Source organism: Ipomoea triloba, chromosome 16 (assembly GCF_003576645.1).
Source record: "Ipomoea triloba cultivar NCNSP0323 chromosome 16, ASM357664v1".
Taxonomy (NCBI): domain Eukaryota; kingdom Viridiplantae; phylum Streptophyta; class Magnoliopsida; order Solanales; family Convolvulaceae; genus Ipomoea; species Ipomoea triloba.
The window spans coordinates 17,109,648-17,114,447 of NC_044931.1; the positions used below are offsets into that span (position 1 = coordinate 17,109,648).

Sequence of the window (4,800 nt, forward strand, 5' to 3'; positions counted from 1 at the left end):
TTGTATTCAGGTGAGGACTAGTAGATTATAGAGGATTCCTAGGACTCATATTAGCCATTGATCTGATAAAATTAATGGGTAGATTTAGGTGTTTTTTCAATTAGTTGTTTTATTTATTTAGGCAATTATCGTGTGTGTATCAGGTTTTGAGGGTAGTTTTGTCTTTGCTTAGGGGTTTTAATTGCCGTCAGCAGATTTTTCGGATTCCCTAAACAAGGCAAATATTCGACGATTCAGTTTCTTCTTGTTTTTGGAGAGCAAGTTCATTGGCTAAATACGACGGTCTCTTCAACGGTCTCTGAGAGGTTTATTGGCGGTTAAGCGTGAGGGTTCACCGGGGCAGCGATGGCAAAGGGCGGTGGGTCTCGACTTCGTTTGGAGAGGTCTGCTAGGGTGGCTTCTAGAAGCGACTAGGGCGGTGTTGTTATGGAAGCGACCGGGACGTGAGGGATGGTCAGCGGTGGTGTTCTAGAAGCGACTGGGGCGGTGTCTTCTTTCCTGACTATGGCAGCTTCCTCAAGATCCTTCCCAGGCCAATCGCGACCAAATTCAACGACAGGGTGATGCTACTGGAATTGCTACATCGTCTTTTCCGGTGGCATCTTCCAACACTTCGGCATTTGCAATCGGTAAGGGCCTATACATGTATTAACCGAAGCTATATATATATATATATATATATATATATATATATATATAAAGCTTCGGTTAATACATGTAGGTTGTCATCAAATGAGAATCTTGTTTGAAAACTTACGAATTTACATGAATAAACATAATCCTATATATATAGGGGAATGATCATATGAAAATTAGTTCCCATGTGACAATTATGGACTAATATGGACCATAAATGTCACAAGATCAATGACCATATGTACATCTAAAATTTGTAGCTGAATTCCAGAATTTAAGGGCGTGTGCACAACATTAATAATTAACTAATGATAAATCTGTAAATGAGATGCTTAATACATAATCTTGAAAATACGTTGCAGAATCCACAACGAGTTGCACGCCACACTTTAACCAATTGCACAACAACCACAGATGAACACATGTTCCCCAATGGGTTCAATAAACCCATTGGACAATTAACGGGTCTATTTAGAGCTGTCAAAACGGGCCCAACCCATCGAGTTGGGCCCGTGTAACCCGTATTTTAGACGGGTTGGGTTAGAAAATTTCTAACCCAACCCGTATAACCCGTGTGGAATACAGGTTATACAGGTTGGCCTATGGGTTACACGGGCCAACCCGTATTCCCACCCACACCAACCCCCTACCCTCAAATTTGTTGTGTAATTATGTATTTTAATATTTTAAAATGTTGTTAATAAGACTTTAATTAGTATGTTACATGTAAATTATATTAGTATTAAATATAAATTAAATAAATTATATATATTATATATATACACAGTACCTTTCAAATATATGTATATATAGTACGTACATACAAATTTTACATAGCATATTTAACATATATGTTTGTTGAATGGCTTTGTTCAAATGTTATATACATCCACTGATCCACATTACATTCATGTGTCTATTTATATTTATTTATACACGGTACGTACATACATATATGTTTATTTATATTTTTTTTTAAATATATGTTTATTTATATTTATTTATTTATTTATTAATATATTCATACATGGCGTTGACAAAAATATTCATGCGTTTAGTTGGAAATAGTGGTAATTGCTAACTTAGAGGCTGAGGCTTTAATTCCTAAGAAATACAAAAATTAAAAATAATTTAATAATATAAAACGGGTTGCGATTTTCCGTAAACTAGGGATTTTCCGTCAGCCCGTAACCAACGGGTTGGGTTGGGATTTTCCCAACCCGTTTAAAAAACGGGTCGAATGGGTCGGGTTGTCCGTATTGACAGCTCTAGGTCTATTGAACCCGTTGATATGTCGCGTGATCCTTCAACTAGCGGGACGAGTATTAAATAAAATCAAAATACGGTTCACAACCCACAATAGTGGGTGGCACAACACATCACAACAGGTTGCACAACACACAACAACGGGTTGCGCATCACATCACAACGGATTGCAGAACCAATACAGATGAGCACATGCTTCCCAGTGAGTTCAATAGACCCGTTGTACAACCAACGGGTCTATTGAACCCATTGATATGTCTCGTGATCATTCAATAGACTCGCTGAGTAATATTGTTGGACCCACGAGTCTATTGAACCCATTGATATGTCTAGTGATCTTGCCACCAGCTGGACGGAGAACAAATAAAATCAAAATACTTTGCACAATTCACGCATATGCATTGCACAATTCACAACAACGAACTGCACAACTCACACCTCTAGGTAATAATAACAGTGAAAAAATTACATGATGATTATTTATTTTAAACTTTCATTTTTAAATTAAATTATTCTTTTTCCATCGATCCTATCTAAAATTATTTCCTATATGCAAACATAATGTATTATAATGGTCAAAATCATATTTTGATTTAGCCTGTTTTAGAGTCTTTGAAATGGCAAATGAACATGAAACCAAATTTTGTTTTGGTTCAGATGAATTTATGAAGGCTTAGGATGAAAGATATATGTTCTACCTTTTATTTAAAGTTGATTGCATAGATGAATTCTTAAGGTAAAAAGTGAAACCTCTAGAGAAGGATGTTTGCCTTAAGAATTCATCTATGTAGCCCACTTCTTCACTGAGTTTATTTATATGCACTTTAAATAAAAGGTAGAGCGTATATCTTTCATCCTAAGCCTTCATAAATTCATTTGAACCAAAACAAAATTTGATTTCATATTCATTTGCCATTTCAAAGACTCAAAAAGGGGCTAAATCACAATATATTTTGACCATTATAATACATTATGTTTGCATACAGGAAATAATTTAGATAGGTTTGATGGAAAAGGAATAATTTAATTTAAAAAGGAATTTTAAAATAATTAATTAATCATTATGTAGTCTTTTCACTGTTATTATGACCTAGTGGTGTGAGTTGTGTAATCTTTTGTTGTTGATTGTGCAATCCGTGTGTGTAGATTGTGCGATGTATTTTGATTTTATTTGTTTTTCTTCATCAAGTTGGTGCAGCAAGATCACTAGACATATTAACAAGTTCAATAGACTCTTGGGTCCAACAATATTACTTAGCGGGTCTATTGAACTCGCTAGAGAGCTTATACACACCTGATAACTGCTTATTTGTTTATATTTTTCTTCCTTTCACTAAGTCATTTTGCATTTAGATTATTCCAAATTTTATGAGAATTAGTACTTATTTGTGGTATTTTGCAAGGAGTATGAGTTAGAAACCATTGGAAGCAAAGACGAGTATTTTCATGCATTTTGGATACATTTGGAGTCAATGGGAGTCAAAGAGAAGCTATGGAGATATGTGCAACACTTCTCAAGTAGCCTAAGAGTTGTATTTTCAATGGTATTGGTCATTTGGGCAAACTAAAACAAAAGAGAAGCAAAAAGTCAAGGTGTTGAAATTCTTGCATGTCGACGTCATAGTGATTGGACGATATCTCGGTCTATAAAAATCCAAATTCTTCAGGTTATCAAACACAACATCATCTAATTCTTCAATTGATTTGATTCTTCAGGAAACATCGTCAAATGAATATATCATCACTATCATAAGAGGAAACCTTCACTATGACTAATTCATCCTCTACAAGTAGACGTGGAATGTGGTTGAGTGTTTACTTTCAATAGAATAGTAAAATTTTAATGTGTGGGATTGCAGTTAGGCTGGTTGGGAATTGGGAAAAAAGATAAAAATGCTTCCACGCATGAAGATCCCTTTTTGTGTACGAAAAGTTATATGAATATGAACATTTAATTTAACCACCAAACAAGCCCGTCTAGCTCAGTTGGTAGAGCGCAAGGCTCTTAACCTTGTGGTCGTGGGTTCGAGCCCCACGGTGGGCGTTTACACTTTTACAGCTCCTTTACCTTCCAATCACCCACTTAACGTAGGAAATTACACAAATGACCTCATTTTTAATAGAGCTTAGTCACAATTAACGAATGGGGCAGAATTGCAAGGATCTAAAATAATTGGGAATGACATTTAATTACAAACATAATTATCTTAGCTTCTCTCTATAATTTTTTTCATTCTATGTTTGCAAACATAATTACAAAGATTGGTTGCTTCTAATTTAGCACTAATTTTGTTTTAAAGCAATTACTTTATCAAAAGTTGAAGTACTTCCCAACTCTGAAGGCAAGCGATTGATTTGTCCGGAAATGGGTGATTGAGTGAGTGATGTATAATTCTCGTATTTAAATATTACTAGTTCGATTCTTATGAATACTCTTTCGGTTGAGCCCATTACATGGAACATTCTTATTGCAGTTTACCTCTCCTGCGTAGTTTGCAAGTTAATATGTAGAAATGGGTTTGTCCAGTGCACACCCTTAGATAGTGATTGCGAGTTTCTCTTATCATAGTCCCTTATCTACTTCAAGAGATTATTGGACTACTGTTAGTGTGATAAGTAAATGATACTTATCCATATAAAACATCTTCAAAACATTTTTTCAAGTAGGCTAACTGGTATATAAAACTCTTTCAAAGAGAATCTCAATCTTCAGGTTGAGACAATACTTGGGTTTCTGGTCCCAAGTCTTTCATTTCAAAACTCTGTCTTTCGGCATGAGCTACTATCACCAAGCTCTCTATGTGCTTCAATAACATATAAACCATCAATATCGACTGAGATGATAAATAAATAACTCCATTAGCAATTATTTAACGAACACATAATGGTACATATTAT

General features: G+C 35.0%; 1 non-coding gene across 1 annotated transcript; it reads left to right on the plus strand.

Annotated features, from left to right (window-relative positions):
• The first annotated feature begins 3,873 nt into the window (after positions 1-3,873).
• TRNAK-CUU lies at positions 3,874-3,946 on the plus strand. Its single transcript has one exon. It is a non-coding gene; the product is annotated as a tRNA-Lys (tRNA).
• Positions 3,947-4,800: the final 854 nt, after the last annotated feature.